Source organism: Mustela lutreola, chromosome 3 (genome assembly GCF_030435805.1).
Source record: "Mustela lutreola isolate mMusLut2 chromosome 3, mMusLut2.pri, whole genome shotgun sequence".
NCBI lineage: Eukaryota > Metazoa > Chordata > Mammalia > Carnivora > Mustelidae > Mustela > Mustela lutreola.
Window position 1 is genome coordinate 206,950,303 of NC_081292.1, and position 21,474 is coordinate 206,971,776.

Here is a 21,474-nt window from a genome sequence, read left to right on the forward strand (position 1 = left end):
GCTCCGGCCGCCGGGTGCAGACCAGAAGGAGCTAGAGTGGAAACAGTCAAAGATGATCGTAGGAATCCACTTGAGACGCTGTGGCTTGCCCGAGAGTGGGCGCGGGGACAGTCGCGAGAGGAGGTCAGGTTTCTACATCCATTTGGAAGAGACAGCCAACAGGTTATAAGCAGAGTTTGGGAAAATGAGAGGAATCGAGTAGACTTCTAGACTTTCAGTCTGAGCAGCTGGAAAGAAGGTTGTCGTTCACGGAAAGGGTGAGACTCCCGGGGGGACCACTGGGCAAACGTGGGAAGATCCGGAGGGCCACCTCAGACACGCAAGGCCACGAGGCAGGACGAGCACAGGAAGGAAAGACGTGCCCGGGCAGCCGGCGAACCGAATGTTTCCAGGAAGACGGGGTGATGTTTGTGTCGAATGCTGCCGATAGACCAGCGAGATAAAACCAAGGGTTGGTTATTCGGTTTAGAAAAAAGGCAAGTAATGGCTGACTTTGACTAGAGCAGTTGCCTGGAGTTGGTGGGCCTGAGAGCCTGAATGGACTGAGTCAGGGGATAGTGGAAGTCGAGGAAGCGGAACTGGTGAAAGAAGTGTGCCCAGCGCTTTCTAGCTGCAGAGTGGAGCAGAGCAGAGGCAGTACTTAAGAGGACAGTGGGACAAAAGAGGGGTTGTTTTTTTTTTATTTTTAAAATTTATTTGACAGAGAGAGAGCACAAGCAGGGAGAGCAGCAGGCAGAGGGAGACGCAGGCCCCCCACTGAGCAAGGAGCCCAACGTGGGACTAGATCCAAGAACCCTGGGATCACGACCTGAGTTGAAGACACTTAACTGACTGAGCCACCCAGGTGACCCGAGAGAGACTTTTTTTTAAGGTGTGAAAAATCGGATCATGACTGTGGGCTGAAGAGAATGTTCAGTAGGTAGAGGGAACTTCTGGAGACACAGCCTTGTCCTTGAGTAGGTGAGGGGGGAGGGGGTGAGAGAGCCTGTGGAAGGGCTGTTGGGAGCCCACAGGATTCCTCTGGAGCAGCCCAAGGGAGACGCTGGTGGTGGGGCGACATGACGGCCTGCGTGTGTGGACGTCCCCTTCTGGTTGTTACTGCTTGCTTGCTTGCTTTCTATTTAGTTATTTAGATTCGATTATTCAATATAAAGCACATCATTAGGGGGCGCCTGGGTGGCTCAGTGGGTTAAAGCCTCTGCCTTCGGCTCAGGTCATGATCCCAGAGTCCTGGGATCGAGCCCCGCATCGGGCTCTCTGCTCAGCAGGGAGCCTGCTTCCCACCCCACCCCCCTACCCCCGCCTGCCTCTCTGCCTGCTTGTGATCTCTGTCTGTCAGATAAATAAATTAAAAAAAAAAAACAAAAAACACATCATTAGTTTTCATGGAGTGTTCGATGATTCATTAGATGCATATAACACCCACTGCCCATCACATCACGGGCCCTCCCTAATGCTACTACTTTCTGAGTGAAATAAGCAAGATCATCCATTTTGGGTGAAGATGCGGACAAGACGCTAGAAGACTGACGTGTGGAAGAGGGTATGAAAGAGTTGTCGGGGAGCGTGGGAGAGTGAGTGAAGCAGGGAAATGGATGACAGCTTTACAGCAGGACTAATCGCTCACGTGAAGGCAGTCCATAGTAAGTTTAGAGTTAGACCACTGCACATAGTGCTTTTTTTTTCTTAAGACACATTCATCTATGAAGATCTGGGCACAGACTAGGCTGAGATTTGTATCTAACTAGTATTGGAGTTTTGCCAAGTGACAGTAACCCTGTTTTCTTTAGTGTGTGTTGTACAAATCTTTCCTGGTTTGTGATTTGCCTTCTCCTTTTGTCTCTCTATATTTCTTTGAACTATAGTAACTTTTTATATGGTCAAATCTGTTGTCTTTTTCCTATGGCTTCTTCCATTGTTTTTTTTTTTTTCCTTGAGGGAGCCTTTCCTCAAGAAGGGATGATATAATCTTTCTTTTATACCTTCTCCAATTTTTTATGATTGAATTTTGAACTCTTTAATCTATCTGTATATATGCTGTGATGCAAAGTTCTAATAAAATTGTCATCAAAATATCCTTCCTCTCCACATTAATTATTAAAGAAGCAATTCATTATCCTTAAGTTTATAATTTCTTTAAAATATGTTACCTTATTATCTTTCTATATTTTGTAAGTTCTCATTCCAGGTTATCACGTTTTTTTAAAGATTTTATTTATTTTTTAATAGAAAGAGACACAGAGAGGGAACACAAGCAGGGGCAGAGGCAGAGGGAGAAGCAGGAAGCCCAATGCGGGGCTGGATCCCAGGACCCTGGGGTCATGACCGGAGCTGAAACTGAGCCACCCTGGTGCCTCGGGTTATCACTTCGGAGTCACCAATTCACCTGTATAAAGCTGTAACAATGGTATATTTATAATTCTTCAGCATCTGATAAGGCAAGTAACAGCCTCCAGCCTCTTTTTGGTAAATAGTCTTTAACCCTTCTTACTTATTTTTCTAGAGAATTTTGTCATGATTCAAAAACAGACTCCTCTTAGGGTTTGTTTGGAATCAAAAGAAGCCCGAAATCTTAATTTGGGAAATACCACTTTCTTTATGATATTTAAGTTCCCCATTCAGGAACCATGCTCTGATCATCTATTCTGGTCTTTTAAATTGTACTGGGTTGATTACTCATTCATGTTTTTATACACTTCAAATCTCCCTGAAATATAGTTTTACTTTGATTTTGATTTTGCTAGAGTAATTTTTCAAGTAATTCCTCAAGTAAATTCCCCAAAAAGAAAAGCAGAAGATAACTTTCTGATAGTTTACACAACCAAAGAATTTCTTTTTCTCACATACATATGACATTTGGGGCAGGTATAGAATCTTCAGATTGTAATTTTTCCTCTTAATATTTATCGCCGGGTCCAATGGATAGAATATTCCTTGAAACAGTACTATTGAAGGAAAAAAGTGGAAAACGACCTAAAGGTCAAAAAAGAAGAGATTTATTAAATAAGTTAGGACGAATTAGTAGGAAAATCTATCACCTATTTTTTAAAATGAGGTAAATATATGCACGTGATAAAAAAAGATTATGTGGGGAAAATGGGAGACTGCATAACTATGTACACTATGATTAGATTTTTGAGAATAAAACCCTAGCTGGATATATATTGGTGTATCTATTTTCATGTCTATTTATCTGGAAGAACGCACATCAGGTATTAACAAATCACAATGGATATTAAAATTAATGTGTGTGGGAAGAACCTCCACTTTTTATTTTATATACCCAGTTATTTGAAGTTTTAAAATTATATATCATTCTTAACCAACAGGTGTACAATTTTGTCCGGCCAATATGCACACTTACTTCACCTTTTTCCACCCCTAAACTGGCAGCCACACTCCCTCCTACCAATGCTGGGTTAGGTGCCTCTTCCAGGTGTTCCCAATGACACACGACACTTATTTGAATTATAATACTTTTCACTTCTTTTATAATCGCCAATTTATTTATCTCTTCTTTCCAGGTAGACTGAAGAGTCGGGTACTTTCCCTATTTCATCATTTTTGGTGATAGATACCTTATGAAGTAATTGTTTAATAAGTGTTTGTTCAAAGTGTCTATGATTCAAAGGAGAAGGTGTTATTACCTAGTTATTACCTAGTTCTCTGGAAACTAGAAGGGCAGCGTTGGGAAGGTAGAAAAGGGAAGCGATAGAGGAGGTGAAGAGTCCTGGGGAAAAGCAGCCAGTCCCCTGTGCGAGTGATTCCCGTCACGGCCACCTAAGCCGCCAGAGCGAACGAGGTGGAGACTTAGGGGAAAAGCCATGCAAGAGCGCCGAGAAGGCGACCAGCCTCCTTCACTGGGGGATTCCACACCTCGACAGGAGCGGGTGATGTCAATGTCTTTCTCCGGCGACCCAGTGGTCACATACCCCATGCGGGCAGGATACAGAGGAGCAGCAGGAAACCTCTGAAGAGAACGTTCAAACGCAACTAAGATAAAAGCAAGAGAAAGCAGCGCTTGCGTAACAGGGAGAAGACTAAGCTGTCCCAAAAATGAAACCAAAGAGTATGCATCTACATGCAGAGGCTTAAGTAACAGCGAAGTCCATATCCTTCTCATGTTACAGGAAGGTGTGCAACCCCGCTTGGCAGGAAAGCCACCCCAGGATCACCTCCCTTCCATGTGTTATTGCTCCGCTATTACCTGAGGTGACCGCTCCATCGTCGTGGTCAGAGATGGACTGTGGGCACACTCGGTCTTCCGACCTATGCAAAAGGAAGAGAGGAACTCGAGGCAAGTGGCTTATCTTTTAAGAGAGAAGTGACCCAGAAATAACACAGTACTTCAGCTTGCATCCCATCAGCTAAAATGTAGCCACATAATCCTATGTAGCTGCGGAAAGAGAATAAGGATGTGGTCTCTGGCCGAGCAGCTGCGCATTCCGCGTCGTCGGTTTCTGCAGAAGACAGAAAGTACAGACTTTAGAGAAAAATTAGGACTTTTGCCGCATAAATCCGATATGGTGCTCATAACCGACCCGAGACAAGTGAAACGCCATCAAATGCTGGTTTAAGACAACTAATGGACTAATGTACGTGCAGTGCAAAAAGCAAGATCTTTGCGGGTAATTTAAAGCTAAAGGGATTGTTTTTAATGATGAGATGATGTCCTTTCTATTTTTGACGTTAAAATCTAATGATACAGTGGGGATGGTAGATAGCATTTTAATTATCTTTTTTTCCTTCTTTTCTTTCTTTCTTTCTTTTTTTTTTTTTTTTTTTTTTTTTTTTTTGTAAAATAAAGGTTGACAGTACTACATCAGTATCAGTATTCTCATTCTCCAGTTCATGTATGTGTGCTTGTTGAGATTTTACTGATTCTTGCCATTCTGACGTGGGACCAGAGCTCCATCAGACCACCAAGCACAGAGGCTCCGCGGAGAGGCCAGGATAGGATTGTTCTTATAGCCTGTTTTTCCTTCAACAGGAAGAGGAGAGCTCGTCCACAGGTGAGGTTTTCCGAACTCTCCCCATTGGGAGCCACCATCATCTCCCTCTCCATGGCCAGATAGGGTCCCCTCCTCTGGGCTCCCAGAGTAATCTTTACACGGTTCTGCCGTAGCATTTATCATCTTGTGTTGTATCCCAACAGCCTCATTTTTACTTAATCACTTCTTCAAAGGCTCCATCTTTAAAAACAGACACAGTTTGGACTTCACCATATCAGTGGTGGGTACACAGTTTCACCCACAACAACATCTTTATGACCCTTGCTGATTAGAAACCAATCCAGGTTTTTATTTTTAGTCAACTTAAACAGAAATGTAGAAGTAGAAAGTCAAAATCTCCTTTCACCCTACTCTTCGTGATAGTAGCGCTCAATAGTTAGACATATTCAATGATTCGGGAATAAACGAGGGAGTGACTGAGCAACAAGGTGGTCCCCATATTACACCTGAGGAAAATGACACACACCAGAAGACCAGGCAACTTTTTTTTTTTTTAATATTTTATTTATTTAGTTAAAGACAGTGAAAGCTCTTGCTGGGGGTGGGGCAGAGGGGGAGGGAAAGAGAGCATCTCAGGCGGACTTGACACTGAAGCACAGAGCTCAACACAGGGCTTGATCTCACCATTCTGCAAACATGACCTGAGCAAAAATCAAGGCTAAGATGCTTAACCGACTGAGCCATCCACATGCCCCAAGGCCACTATCGTAAGGTCATAAAACCAATTTACCATGGGAGAACCCTAACCCAGTTCTACCAGTTTCTCATCTAATATTCGTTCTACTATCCTTTGCTACTTTTTTTTTTTTTAAAGATTTTATTTATTTATTTGTCAGAGAGAGAAAGAGCACAAGCAGCGGGAGCAGCAGGCAGAGTGGCAGGCAGAGGCAGAGGGAGAAGCAGGCTCCCCGCCAAGCAAGGAGCCCAACGTGGGACTCGATCACAGGACCCTGGGATCATGACCTGAGCAGAAGGCAGTGGCCTAACCCACTGAGCCACCCAGACATCCCCCTTCGCTACTTTTTACATTTATTGTAATTATTGAATAAAGACTTGTGGTCCTCATTTTTAATGTCAACGTGGGTAAGCTGAAGATTTTATATTTCTCTAAAAGTGACCAAACTCAATACTTTAAATGATTTTAACTTACATTTAGCCTTGTCTGAGGATCTTTTTGTAGCAAGAAACAGATATGCACTCAGACTAATTTTCAGGTATCTGTTGCTGCTAACAAATCTTGTCAAAATTTAGTGGCTTAGAGGCACCTAGTGACTCAGTTGGTTAAGCATCTGACTCTTGATTTCAGCTCAGGTCATGATCTCAGCGTCCTAAGATCAAGTCGTGCATCAGGCTCCCTGCTCAATGGAGAGTCTGCTTGTCTCCCTCTATCTCTGCCCCTGTCCTTGTCCTCCCTCTTTGTCTCTGTCCCTCTCAAATAAATAAATCTTTTTAAAAAACAGTGGCTTAAAATAGCAACTACTTTATTTGTATGATTCTGTAGGCTGGTCATCTGAGAGGGATTTCTGATGACCTCGCCTGCAATCAATCAAGGTCTTTTACAGCTTAGACTCTGGAACTCAGGGTTGCTTTTGTCACATTCTGTTGGTCAAGGTCAGTCACGAGGCCAACCAGGATGCAAGGGGGTGGGGATAGAGCCTCAGCCTCTCGACAGAAGGAGTGGCAGCTTCGTATTGCGAAGATGCGTGTGGATACAGGAAAGTGTGACTCACTGGGGGCCTTATTACAATGTTTTCCCACAGCTGACATTTCCCACAGGATAGCATTCGGCTTGCCAGCCTTCCTGTGATGCCCACGGCTTCCTTTAAACAAACTGAACAGTTCTCATGGTTCCACGATGCACTGTGTGACTCTGCCAACCGGCTTCAAGAAGTCAGACCGGAAATTAGTACTTACATTAGTTAAGTTTACGACTAACTTCAAGTGAGATAGAATCCCACATGGTCAGGTTTAAAAGAAGAAATTTATTTCTGGCTTTCAGAAAGTCCAGAGGTAGGTTCTTCAGGATTGGCCTTGGCCTTGAATTATCTGGCCCCTTCAATCTTCTCCTTCCATTCCCAAGGTTGCCTTATGATCCAAAGCTGCCAGAGCTCCGGCTATCACAACTAATCCCACCCAACAGGGTGGGGAAAGGGGAGGAGACATAGAACCCACTCCAATTAAGGATACTTCTGGAATTTGAAAACCCAGTTTCCTCCTATATCCCATTGGCCTGCACTTAGTCAGAGAGCCATGCCTGTCAACACAGGGGTTGGGAAATGTGTGCTATTTCTGGTGGCCTATACCCCGCCAGAAATCAGGGATTCTCCTGCTACAAAATAAGGAGCAAGCAGATACTGACCGATGATCACAGCCTGTGCCACAGGGCTTGACCCAAGGTAGATATCTACACACTGTCTGTGGGCATATAATACAGCCCGGTAAGAGATGCATTATTTATTACCTCACTCCTTCTGCGAACATAGTACACATTGTGTCCTTGCATGTGCTAACCACTGCTCTAGTGACTAAAAATAGGCAGTAAACAAAGCCAAGTCGCTGCCTTCATTTAGTTATTCTGTAGCTGGAAAGATACGCAATAAACAAATACACAATGTAATGCAAAAGAGTGGTAAGTGCTATGAGTAACTCATCGAGATAAAGGGATAGGTAGTTAAGGCATGTGGTTAGTAGGGACAGTTCTTTTAGATAGGTGACATGTGAGCAGGGACCCAGATGAGGTGAGCAACAGCCCTGCAGATAGAGGGGGAAAAGGCCAGAGGCCGAGGGAACCGGACGTTCAAAGGCCCTGAAGCAGGAGCTCGTTGGAAAGTCTGAGGAACAGCGAGGAGCGGGCGGAAGGAGAGCGGGGGAGGGGAACGGCAGGACAGGAGGACAGAGACAGCCAGAGGTCAGTTCTAGTAAGTCCTGCGGACTAGACTGTGAATCAGATACCCCTTCTTCAGGAGTCGGAAAGCGAAGCGGCGTCACGGGTTCTCAAGATCACACCGTCAAGATCTCAAGACGAAGAGTCTCCAGGACGTCTCAGGACCGGCGCGGTCCCACTTGTGGCTGAGATACCAACGGACACAGAGCAAACCCACAAAGGGGGGGGAAAGCTCATAAGGCAAAGTCTGGAGAAACAATGTACGAGCTTCCAAGAGTCTCGTCCCAGGGAAGTCCCACAAAGGGAGCTTATTTCCTCCAGAAACCAGCTGTGACCACAGCTATGACATTCTGTCTCCCAGGGAGGCTTATGCCCAGGGGTTTTTTCTGAGGGTCGGTCACACGGGTGTCCTCGTCCTGGCATGTACCAGCTTCCTGGCTGCCAGAGGCGGGCACGTGTCCAGCACGAGCCATGCTGTTGTACAAACAGCTCGGGCAGAGCGAGCTACTGCACCATTGAACGAACGGGCGGAACCTTCCGGAAACCCAGGCTTTCAGATGCTGGGCAAGGGCCAACCTCGCCAGCAGGGCTTTCTAAGAAGCGAAGTCCCGGGCCGGTTATTAACTCTGTTCTGCACCGAAGCACACAGAGATGCTCCAAGCCCCCTGGAGTAGGAGCCGCGAGACCACAGCGAGACGACGCCGGTTGCATGAGCTCCTAGAGGCAAAGAGTAAACAAAATTCCTGAGACAAACTGTCCCATCTGTGGAATGTGGAGTTTTAGTTTTAGACAAACTGAGAAGTAGCCAGCGGGCAGCAATACAGGAGGAAGAAGCAGAAAGGAGAGAAACTGGGTCACGGGACTGGAAGAGTAACTCGTGCGGGAAGAGCAGGTGCCCGCCTGGGTGACCACAGCCGCACAGCGCTCTGGGGACGCTGGAAGGGCTCTGTGATCCGGAGGACCGTGAACGGGGCTCTGCGCCTTCCTGACGCCTGATCGTTCTGCCGAAATGGTTTCCCATTCTTGCCTCCTGATGTCCGTTTGGATCTTTGTAGTAAATTCCAGTCGCCAGGATCAGAGACGTTTCCTCCAGAAACCAGCTGTGCCGACAGGACCCCACCTGGGCTGGGCTCCTCGAAGTTCAGACACCTGGGTTTTCAGCCACTGGCAGCGCAGACTTAAGGAGGGAAACCCCTATGGTGGCCGAGGGCTCAGCGGCCAGGTGGGTGAGGGACCAAGGCCCGCAGCACGGCGTGAAGGCCTCACCTTCCTCCGGGAGGCCTGTTCTCGTCAGAGCGAACCACACACAGCCATACTCACACGCAAAGTGGACTTTTTAAACTTTTTAAATGTTGATCCTGCTTTTCACTCTGTTTAGAATTTCAGGGCTTTTCATCCTCAAAAAATACCTAACCACGAATGCTGTTTGCATTATCCCCGAGGTCTCCCCAACGCCTCCCTGACCGCACTGTCCCCCGGCCCGCCGCAGTGACTGCTTCCCTCTGCGCGGCTCTCTCAGCGACCGGACACATTTCTGCTGTAACAATCGTAAAACATTTTATAATCGACTGTTTAGGCATTTGTTCTGAAACAAATTATGTTCCTAGCATAGTGCTTGACAAAGGGTAGTTCTTAAATAAATGTATATTTGGAGAACGAATGAATGAATGAACGAACCAACCAAGAAACAAATGCAGGGAGGCACATTGTGAAGCGTCTGATCCAGGATTCAAGGCCAGAGCTCCTGCGCCAGGACACCCAGTTCTTAATTTTCATGCTTGAAACAATAATCTCTCTTATTCACTGGGGGGTTTATTATTTTCTAAAATTGTATTGGTTTTATGTTATTTCTCTGAAGATATTATGACTTTACAGATGTTAAATAACCATCTTCGCATTGATTCTAATGATTTTCCTAGTGAAAATAAAATTCTTTTTTATTTTCTAATTATGGGAGGACTTAAATATACCCCATCCATAAAAGGATATGCTAGATATACTCAATTTTGTAGACTCCAAGGATGTTTATACAAGAGTAAACACACATACTTGCTCTCCTGATATGAAAGTGTTTCCTGTCACTAATGCCTTATGGATATATGCATATTTTTAATTAATTTTTCAAAGGGAAATAATTTCAAGTAGTATTGTTTTCACAATCCACTACTTACAGCACTGAAAGTTGAACTGCCTAAGAGATTTTACGTAAAACTAATTCTAAAAGCATAACCAGGATCGTTGCAAACATTAAATTGAATCTCAGGTTGTTACTCTTTCTGCAAGATCTCTTCTGACTAATGGCCTTTTACAGTCTGATAGTATATTTTATAGCTTTCCTTTACTTCCTTGAGAATTATTAGAATCAAGACCTTTTTAAAAATGCTTCGATGACTGCTGTAGCTAGCTGTTGTTAACACACAAGGGGTTTCAAGAACTAAACAAAATATATTACCAGAAATTGAGGACAGATTTTTTTTTTTTCAGTAGCATCATCTGCAATTGAAGCTAATTAGAATTAATTTCCAGTTTCTAAGATTAGCCATTGAAAAGAGGGTTTACAAATACGTGTGGGGGCGTTGCCTGTTTCTTGTGTGTATATGCGGAGAGGGGTTATTGCTGTGGCACTGGAGAAGCAAAGTTATGTTTGAGGAGCATTTTCTTTGATTCGGGCACTTAACACACACTTTCATTTTATCATCGCAACACTCCACTGAAGCCGGACTCTTCTCCACATTGCACGGATGGGACAATGTGGATAGGAGAGCGGCTCCGGCTACACCACTGCTATTCAAGTGGCAGAGACCCAAACTTTGGAGTCAGACAAACTTGGTTGTTTGTGTCTCTACCACCCAATACACAAGGCCAAGTTATCACGTCACAAGATACAAATAGCTCTGTATCAATGTAACCTAGTCCGGATATCATCCCTAAAATGGAGCGACCTGCTTAGGGATTGAAGTTAAAACAAAAAAAAGAAAAAGAAAAAAAAAAAGAATTGAAGAAGGGTCAGCAAATTACGGCCCCAATCCTGTTTTGGAAATAAAAACTTATGGGACGGGTGCTGAAGCCATGTTTGTCTTGTTGCTGACGGCTGCTGGTGGCCACAAGGACAGAGCTGAGTAGTTGTGACAGAAATCATATGGCCCACAGAGCCCAAAATATTTACTATCGGACCTGTTACAGAAAAACTGCGCTGACCTCTGGAGTAGAAGCAATGTCCAGTGCTGTCCCAGGAAGATGTATTCAACGCCAGGGGACCGTGAAGAGCTGTACTCCTGCAGAGGTGTGGGGGGTCTGCCTCCTCTGCCTTCACCCGGAGGACGTATTTTATAAAATGAGTCAATTCTTCTTGCCCTAACCTATTGCCACCGAGGAATCTCATCACAAATACTATTCTCTAAGTTCCACAATGACTGAAAACATGGACGGAGAAAACCCACATAATATCGTTGCTGTGAAAACAGAAACGAACGGTGAATTAGAACAGAAATAGAAAACTAACAGAAATGCAAAACTCTCCTAGACTGGTACAGGCTGTCCACCCCCGAACCAATCAAACCTTCGTAAGGGAGATGGAATTCAGCGATTGGCTTAAATTAGTCGTGACCACTTGCAACTCAACAATGTGATGGCTCGTACTAAAGATGGGGTTAACAGGTCTGCCACTATATTCAAGACAATGAATGTGATTTTCTGATGAAGGGTCTACTAAGACACCACATGAAAAAATACAATCTTAATTAAAACGATACAGCTTGTCCTTATTATTTTCCCATTTGGCACTCACTGAGCCAACTGAACATAAACATAAATTTTTTGTTCATCACAAAAAATTGTTTAAAATTTCAAAAGGGTCATTCTGGAAACTTTTGAAATTTCCAAAATTGAGAAAAACAAACAAAAAAATGTACATAGTTTTTTGGCTTTCTTCTTATGCCATTGACAGACATGTCATTTCCTATGCATAAACACACACCCTGCAAAGTACCATATGCCTTTTCTTTATTTTCCTCTTAAATAAAAAAATTAATCCAGCTTATTTATGAGAAGATAACACATTGACATAATTAGTCATTCTAAAGGTGCTAAAGGGTGTCTCAGGAGTCATCCCTTTTTTTTTTTCTTTTCCCCTAAATATTTTATTTATTTGTCAGAGAGAGAGCACAAGCTGGGGGAGCAGCAGGCAGAGCGAAAGGGAGAAGCAGGCTCCCCGCTGAGCAGGGAGCCTGATGCAGGGCTCCATCCCAGGACCCCGGGAAGATGATGTCAGCTGAAGGCAGATGCTTAACCAACTGAGCCACCCAGGTGCCCCAAGTCATCCCTTTCTTATCTCTGTTCCCTCGTCACCCATTCTAATGGCCTTGAAGTTACTATTTTCTTGTGGACCATCTCATAGATAATCTGCCTTTATAAGCAAATATGTAAAACTAGTCTTTCATTCCACCTCTTTTCACAGCACCTGTGCCTTGCTTTTCTGCAGTGAAAATCACTACATCTTAGTGATCTTCCCATAGTGATACACAGCTCACTCGTTCTTTTATAGGTCTTCCTGATATCCCATTGAAGGGATCAATCCACTATTGATCAATCCACTATATGATCAATCCACTATTGATGGACATTTGGACGGTTGCCGCCCTTTGATATTACAAATGCTGCATTATATAAGCTGCTACATGTCATTTCACACATTTTGGAGCATATCTGTAGCATAAATTACTGCCTTTTCTTCTCGCACCGAAATTTCATTTCCACTAGAACAATGTTCGTATTGGATGGGAAAACTCACTAAAACACTTTCTTCTTTTTTTAAAAATTTATTTATTTATTTTAGAGAGAAGAAGGGCATGCATGAGCAAGCATGGTGGGGAGGGGCAGAGGGAGAGGGAGAATCTCAAGCAGACTCCCCGCGGCACCAGGAGCCCTACATGGGGCTCGATCTCACAGCCCTGAGATCATGACTTGAGCTGAAATCAAGCATTAGAAGCTTAACCGACTGGGCCACCCGGGTGCTCTGCACTGAAACACTTTAACCTTCTGTGTGTTTTATATAAAAGAATCACTCACGTCGTAGACTGAAACTATCTCTAAATCACGCGATCTGCACACGAACTCGCACTAAGCCTCCGCTGCCCGGCTGAGAACAGTCACTTCCCTAGAGCCTCGCCTGTAGGTCAGAACTACCGGCAGGGACACTCCCGGGACAGGACAGCGCTGACGGCCCAGGACACAAGCCGAGAGCAACACCGGGAAGACGAGAGACGCGGAGCCAGGAGGGCCCGGCCGAGCTCACCAGCAGATGCAGCCACTCACTCACAGGTCACAGAAGCCTTTCATCCCAGCTGACGTGTCGGTAAAGTCTCCAGTTCAGGGCCCTTCTGGGGAAGCCTGCGTGTATCCGAAGCTTTGTAAACATTTCCAGTTAGAGTTCTCCAGGTTGTAATCCCCAGGATAGTCCACGGGTTCCCATTAGCAAGGGCCAGGAGAGGCGAATGCTTTGTTTTCTAGTTCAGGGCAGCAGGGCAGAAGCCAGTAGACCCTGAGCCAGTTCCAAACAGTTCACTTAGTGTGCACGACACGGCCCCTCCGGCCTTATCAGGGGATGCTCAGACATGGCCCTCAGAACTAAGTGATGGAATCCATACCTCTTAGCTCCCACAGGACTCCCTCCTCCAAAGCAAACCCGGATTCCGGATTCTCCTCTGTCCTAAGAGCTACTGAAAGGAAAATAACCTTGCACGAGGGAACACTGTAAACTCAACCAGTCTTTACACACCATTTTGATGGATTTTATCATATTGTTTACAGGATGACCTTTCCATGGGGGTGAGGCAGGGAGAAAGAGCTCTGTGCGCGGCCAGGATGGGACAGAGCGCTGCTGAGAAGGGGCCACAGGCCGGACAGACGCACAGCAAAAGCTCGGTCTGCCTCCGAGTAGCCCCTGAAACATCATCACTGCCCCTTCTCCCCCTGTTAGATCTCCCTTACAAATGTTTGAGAACACAGACATCAGGATGGATGGTGTGACTCCGCAGCGTTGTAACGATTAACTTGATTTAATGGCTCCCTTAATGTTGGCATGCTCAAGGACCAGTGACTTCCAATCGTTGCATTAGACAATCTTCCCAGGTTGCTTACGGGTGCTCCTGAAGGGGGTTTACGATGTTCTTTTAAACACAACCAGCTCAGGGCACGTGGGTGGCTCAGTGGGTTAAGGATTCTGTGTTCAGCTCAGGTAATGGTCCCGGGGTCCTGGGATCAGACCCTGAGTTGGGCTCTCTGCTCCGCGGGGAGCCTGCTTCCTCCTCTCTCTCTGCCTACTGGTGATCTCTGTCTGTCAAGTAAATAAATAAAATGTTTTAAAAAAATACTCACACACACATACAACCAGCTCTTAGAGTTTCATAGCGATTTTGTTTTTCAAAAGAATTTTCTCAAGAGTTGATCCTGGTCCTTTAAGCATAGACTAAAGGTTATCTGTCACGGAGGCATCATTTTCCAGGGCCTAAAATCATTCAGACTGAAGAAGACCTCTTTCTCGTTGCTTTGAGGAGTCAGCTGGGGGGAGCACATGGCACAGCTAATTACACACGGTGCAGCCGAGAGCTGAGCAGAAGGCAATCTCACTCTGCCTCTTTGATTCGTATCCAGTTTGAAACTCTGTCACTGGCAGCAATTTGGTTTTTGTGTCTTCGGAGCCCTGGCGGGGACAGAGCGAGGCCATCTTGTTTTCAGCCTTTCCTGGCAGCTCGGTGCAGTTTGCGGAGTGAGCGTCTGGAACAGAAGGAAAAGAAAATCCTGCGGGTGTCCCACTGGACATAAGCCTGAACCGGGAGCCTGCAGCTGGGCTGCGAGTCCCATGCCCTCTCCATTATTTCCAGAGAATTACCCGGGAACATTACTGGAAGTGAGCTGTCTTGGCCCATCAGCTCCCATTCTCTCGGGGACGTTAGAGCCCTGTGAATTTCACAACCTTTGCAGCTTCTTGGGAAATGCACTATGAGTTTCCAAATCTCTTGCTCAGCCTTCGTAAGGCTCCCAAGTGATTGCAAAAGTGAAAATAAAACCCAAAGCTATTTTTGTGCCTCCGTATTTACGAATAAGGCGGGAAGTGAAAACTTGCATGACAGCAAATTAACTTCATGATCATGTGGACTTCGGGGTCCTAGTGGAATCCACAGCCCCGATGTGGGGGAAATAAATATTGTTAACGACACAGACTGACTCTTCTCATGCACCTAAGTAATTCAAGCAGTGTTAGGGCTGGTAGGAATTCAAAGATCATACCACACCTTCATACCATAAATTTGAGATCGGAGAGATTGTCCACTTACTGATAGGTACTTGTTCATATGGTAGAAAGAACACTGAGCTCAGAATGAAAAAGAAAAAATTGAATTTGGATTTTAACTTGCCCCTTTCTGGTTGTACCTACCAGACAAACCAGTGAATCTCAATTTCTATATTGGAAATTGGAGAAATTTATGCTCCAAAGAGGTTGTGAATGTTGCTTTGTTGGGCAGGGACAGGGAGATGCCTTTAGGAACTTGGAAATACATTGGCTCTTAAAGAGTAAAACCAGTGAAGTCACATATAATAGATGAAAAAGTTACCTGTAGGAAGAAACTATGAAATTATAAATCTATGAGAGAAGAGTTGTTTTTTAAGTAAGTCTATTTTCTGGTTTTATAGAGTACTGTGTACCCATTGTGAAGAAAAAAAAAAAAAAAAAAAAAACAAGGCTGGAGCGCCTGCGTGGCTCAGTGGGTTAAAGCCTCTGCCTTCGCCTCAGGTCATGATCCCAGGGTCCTGGGATCGAGCCCCGCATCAGGCTCTCTGCTCAGTGGGGACCCTGCTTCTCTCTCTCTGCTGCCTCTCTGCCTGCTTGTGATCTCTCTCTGTCAAATAAATTAAAAAAAAAAAAAAAAAAAAGCAGTGAAGAAGAAGGTGAGAATTGCTCACAATCCCGGGTGTGTGTTTCCAAGTCGGTTCTGGCGGAGGTCCGCGCCCACGTGGACCGGACCAAGCTCCGCGCCCCTTTCTGACACTTGACCAAGTGCTGCGGTCGGGTCTTTCCCGCATTCCGGAGCCTCAATTCTAACCCGGACGATCTGGGCCTCAGACCCGGGAGGCTCCGCTGGTCCGAACCGCGACGGCAGCGCGAGAGCCGCGGGAAGGGCCGGGCAGACGGCGAGAGGTCGCAGGGGCCAGAGCGAAGGCCGGGCCGTGGGTCCCGCGCGGGGCTGCGGGGCTGCGGGGCTGCGGGGCTGCGGGTTTCCCGCGTCGGGTCCCTCGCGACCCCCCGACGGCGCCGTCGCTACCCGCACTCGTCACGCGGAGAACGGGACGACCGAGGAGACCGAGCGGCTCCCCCCGCCGCAGCTGGGGCCGTCGGGGCTGTAGCTGGGGCCGTTGGGGCCGTCGGGGCCGTCGGGGCTGGAGCGCGGGGGCGCCCGGAGCCGATCCTCTGCGACTGACGGGTTCACGCGAGTCACACACGCAGAGAATGGAAGGAACAGCTCCCCAAGGTCTGCTTTGAAGACCAGGCCGCTTGCCCCGGAGTCCCCCAGGGCTCACAGCCCGGACCGCCCTCCGACGGCGGAACCTGGCGCTCCGGGCTTGGCGTCCCCGCTGTGCTCCCCGTGGGCGCGCTCCGTCGTGTCGCCGCCAGCTGGGGTGGCTGCGGCTGCCCCGCCCCGCACGACCCACTCCCGCCCCACTAGTGGCTGGTTCCCGCGGTGTAGACGGCTGTGCTGCGAATGATCCTTCCCCTCCCCCAATATCTTTTATGCAACCTGATCCCCAGCGCGGGGTATCGGAGGCGGGATCGATAGGAGATAATTAGGCCACGAGGGTGCAGTCCTCATGAATGGGATTGCTGCCCTTATGGAGGGACCCCAGAGAGGTCCCGCGCCCCTGCTGCCATGTGAGCTGACAGCGGGAAGGCCCGTCAGGAACCTGGAGACCGGCTTCCAGCGACACCGAGTCCGCAGGGCCAGGATCGGGACGTCCCAGCTCCAGAACGGTGACTCGGAGACCCGTCCGACTCACAAGCCACCTAGTCTGCAGGATTCTGTCCCGCAGCCCGGTACACTGAGACAGCCACACACTGTGGCTTCCGTTTCAGCTCCTATTCTTGTTCTGTTCTCACCGACAGGCAAAGCCTATTTGACGTGCTCATGCTCTGGGCCACCGTGACGCCTTCCCTTCAAGACCCAACCTCCTGTGGCCCCTGGAATCATTGTCACGATTGCTTTAGTGTGGCTTGTTTCGTGTTCTTTATGCTTGATACAAATTCCAACTCCTCCTCAGTTGTATAAATCTCCTTGTAATACATTCACCTGCACTGGAAACTCGAACCATTTCTTCTGAGGAAATCAGACTTGCTGGCTCCGATCTGGGTCAGAAGCTAACCGAGTTCCACTTAGAACGCTGATTCCCATCTGTCCTCATTCTGGAGAATTTCTTTTCACCAGTCTCTCGTCTTACATCCAATTTCCTGCTTTCTACGTCTTTCACTTTCTTGGTTTGTTCCCTTGTTTTAATAAAGGACACAGCTCAGGAGCTTCCTGAGAAAGAACACAAAGAGGCAACATTGTTGAGACCTTATGTATCTGAAAATATTTCCAATCTACATTTAATACTTTTTCAGAACATAGAAATCTATTCTTCCTCTGAATTCTGAGAGCATTTTCTCCATTGTCTTCTAGATTTAGGTGTTGCTACTGAGAAGACAGATGGCATTCTAACGCTTGATTTGTTATATTAAAACATTACCCCCCGCCCCGGAAATTGGAGATCCTATTTCTTTGTCCTTATTGTTCTGGATATTTTGTTTATTCTTTAGTACAAATTTTTTGAATGCCTACTATGTGCCAGGCACTATTTTTAGTGCTGCAAATATATCACGGAAGATTTCATTATGATGTTCTCAGGTAGGCATCTATTTTTAGTTCTTATTCTGCGTAGCTGGTAGGCCCAAGAATCTGGAAACTGAGACACAGGATTCATTCAGTAATTTTTTTTTCCTTGGATGATTTCCTATCCTCTGTTCCCTTCTTTTCATAATCCTATGTCGAGATGTTGGACATCCTGCCCTGGTCCTCTAATATTCAAACCTTTTCTCTCCTGTATCTGTATACTATTATCTTTTTGAAATTCTACTTTCTGGGAGATTGCCTTAATTTTACCTTGCAACACTTGTTAACATTTTACCTTGTAACACTAATGTCCTATTTTTAATAGGACATTAGGTTCCTTTTGAACATGCTGAATATTCCTTTTGTATAAAGTGTTGTTTCATACTTTCTCTATCTCTCTGAGCACAAGATTGCGGTTTTTTCTCTTTCTATTGGCAAAGTTTGTTTCCTTCAAGTTGCTACCTTCTGTTGGGTTTGATCACTACATTTCATTAATAGCCTTTCCTCAACTATCTGGTGGCTGCTAGCTGTCTAGTTTTATTTTAAGCCTGGAGCATCGGAGAGAGGATGCTCTGTGCATACAGAGACCCTTCACTGAGTCCACTACATGGGTCTACCTGCGGAGCCCGTATCAGTACCTTTACTCTTGGGCTGGTCAGGTAAGCCAGAGAATCCCTCCAGCCCTCTGCCAAGAAAACACAAGCTTCTGGCTAACAGAAGTCACGTGGAGGAAGAAGACAGAGGCAGTTTCGACTCACACTTTGTGGATCTACATATATACCCTGTGTGCAGGAGCTCTTCTCCTATCCCCGACACTCTCATCCAGAGTCCTCTGTTCTCGTCGGAGAGGCCTTCGATTTCATTCTGCAGGAAGGAAAGGCATCTCCTACCTGGAGGAAATAGGGTGGGGAACTGGGGCTCTATCAGCTTCTTACAAAGACTCCCCAGTGAAACCCCATGTTACCCCACCTTCATTCCCTCTTCCTAAGGTACCGTTGCTCCAATATTTTAGGACTCTATGTTGTAAATTGGGTTGGTTAACAAGTATAAGATTTAGCTATTGTTTTGTTTGCTTTTTATTTTAATCCCAGTATAATTAACATACAGCATCCTATTAGTTTCAGAAGCACAATATAGTGATTCAGCAGCTGGGTACGGCGCTCAGGGGTTACCGCAATGACGAACTCTTAATCCCATCACCTCATTCACCTACCCTCCCCCAGCCGCCTCCCCTCTGGTAACGGTAGGTTTGTTCTCTAGACTTAAGAGCCCACTTCTTGGTTTCTCTCTCTTTTCTTTGGGAAACACATTTTATTTGAATCTCTTTCTTTTTTTTAAAAGATTTTATTTATTTGTTCAGCAGAGAGAGACCCAGTCAGAGGGAACCCAGCAGGGGGAGTGGGAGAGGGAGAAGCAGGCTTCCCGCCAACGAGCGAGACCGATGCGGTCCTGGATCCTGGGATCCTGGGACTCCCACGCCACAGCATAGTCACCTTTGAAAAGACAAGTCGGATCTCCTTCTACACAATCTGTGTAAAATCTTCAATGACTTCCCATTACTCCTGAGCTAGGGCGGACTATCCCTACCAGGCTTGTGAGGGTCTGCGGGGACTGACTTGGTTTCTCCTCTGGCCTTACCCAGTGGTGCCCATGCCCTCACTCTCAGCTCCCAGCCTTGCTGCCTTTCTTCCTGATGGTTTTTCCTGGTCCTCTGCCCCTCCCCCCCGCCCCAGTCCCTTTGAAGCAGACCAGCCCCCTCCCACCACTGCTCCCAATAGGCCAGCTGCCCCCTTCACTCTGCCCTGGAGACCTAAAGAATGAGTAGATGCTATTACCTCCTTATTCTTTAGGTCTCCAGTTCTAGTATCACTTCCCCGGGGAGATCTGGTGTGGTCAGGCTTCTTTATAATATACTCACACAGAAGCGAGCTTCATTTCCTTCTAGCACTTATCTCACTTGGCCCTGCTTTTTATGACTGTTTTATGGATGTCTGCCTCCCCCATCAGATTGTAAGCACCATGAGAGCAAAGAGCATATCTACTATTCATCACTCTGTTCTCAGGACCCCGCTAATTTCTGACTGTCTCTTTAAGGACTGATTTTAAAAGAAAAAGTAATATTTTTCTTGGCTAACATCTTCCTCAAATTCAGAAGAATTTCAGTGTAATAAATATCATGCAATCTTGCCTTTAAAGGTGCAAGGTCATTGCTATAAAAAACATGGTGGTATACAGTAAACTTCTAGACCTTGAGGCTATAGGGATATCAACCAGTATGTTAAGAAGCTTCAGACTAATTATCCAGAAAAAAAGTGAGACAATTTTGAAGTTTTCAAAAGAAAATTTGAATTTTATTAATGCTCAGTAGAAGGCTAAGAGGTTGGTTCAATTACCACCTTTCAAGATAGGAAGCATTAAAAATAACATTATTATTATTATTATCATTATTGAATACTTACTGTGTACCAACAGTAAGCAAGAAGTTTAAGTACTTTATCCCACTTAACCCTCACAGCTGCCTTCTGAGAGAGCTAACTGGTAGAACCGCCATGTTACCAGTCAGGAAACTCAGGCAGGTTAAGAAACATGTTAAGAGACTGTGGGTCTGGGTGGTTGAGTTAGTGTTCACACCCTAGGCAATCTGGCCATACAGCCTGAATTTTTTAATGCTTTTAATGAGAAAGATGATGAGCAATTCTTTCCAAAAAGCCAGAAATTTGGCCAAGGAAAACTGATCTTAAATTTGGGAGAACCTTCATTGGGTGGCAAAGAAAAACCATTTAGAAGCAATGAAACACTAGAATAAGCTGGGGTTTTATTTGTTAAGTTTTATTTAAATTTCTTACAGAATAATATTAGTCACAGAGTAATATTAGTTTCGGGCAAACAATATAGTGATTGAACACTTCCAAATGGAATAAGCTGTTTAAAAAAAAAAATAAGTTGCGTGTCTATTCTGATTAAATTTGAGAACAGATGGACAGGCTTATAGCCCAGAAGGGTCAGTTAATGGTGTGTTCAAGAGCTGGGCTTGGACCCGCTGACTCTTGGGGTCCTGTCCATTTCTTCAGCTCCGAAAGGTTGCTTAGTGCCAAGTTATCTTTGTCCTCAACCTTTTCCCTGGATGAAAATTTGCCTAATGTCGTCAACTTTCTGTTATCCCAGGGTAACTTATCCAGGGCAAGTCTTGCTTTATCGAGTTTAGTAGTCACTTTGCTTAATGACTTGCTGTGTTAACAACTTGGCAAAGGCTTCATCCAGTCAGCACCTCCTCCTCAGTTTAATTACTTGCTTTGTTGACATTATACTGCCTTCAGGGAAACACTCTGAAATCCAGAACTTAACCAACCCCTACAGTACCCACCCCACCAAAAGACGATGAGGTCACAAATTATATTTCTAAGGAAAAAAAAGGAGAATTTTAAGAAATTGATGTGATTCTCATGAGGATTTTGATGAACTCAAAGAGCATTAAAAAAAAAAAAAGGTGAAAGAAAACAGTTTGATTGCTGAATCAGAATGGCAGGTTCCTATATGAATACAGTGTTAAAAGAAATCTTTCTTATCTTGAAACCTACTGAAAATATGCTAAGGATGCTTTAAAGAAACATTATATTTTAAACACAAAGAGACCAGTTTCCCAGGGAAAATGGCTTCT

The 21,474-nt window shown here is 45.5% G+C and overlaps 1 long non-coding RNA gene across 2 annotated transcripts; it reads left to right on the forward strand.

Annotated features, from left to right (window-relative positions):
• The first annotated feature begins 472 nt into the window (after positions 1 to 472).
• On the forward strand, positions 473 to 9,863 carry LOC131827648 (uncharacterized). Of its 2 annotated transcripts, none has more exons than XR_009352102.1 (3): positions 473 to 4,595; positions 4,808 to 5,012; positions 7,976 to 9,863. It is a non-coding gene; the product is annotated as an uncharacterized LOC131827648 (long non-coding RNA). The 2 variants fall into 2 exon arrangements; XR_009352101.1 differs by lacking the exon at positions 7,976 to 9,863 and adding an exon at positions 5,849 to 6,435 and having other exon boundaries at positions 1,148 to 4,595.
• The last annotated feature ends 11,611 nt before the right edge of the window (positions 9,864 to 21,474 follow it).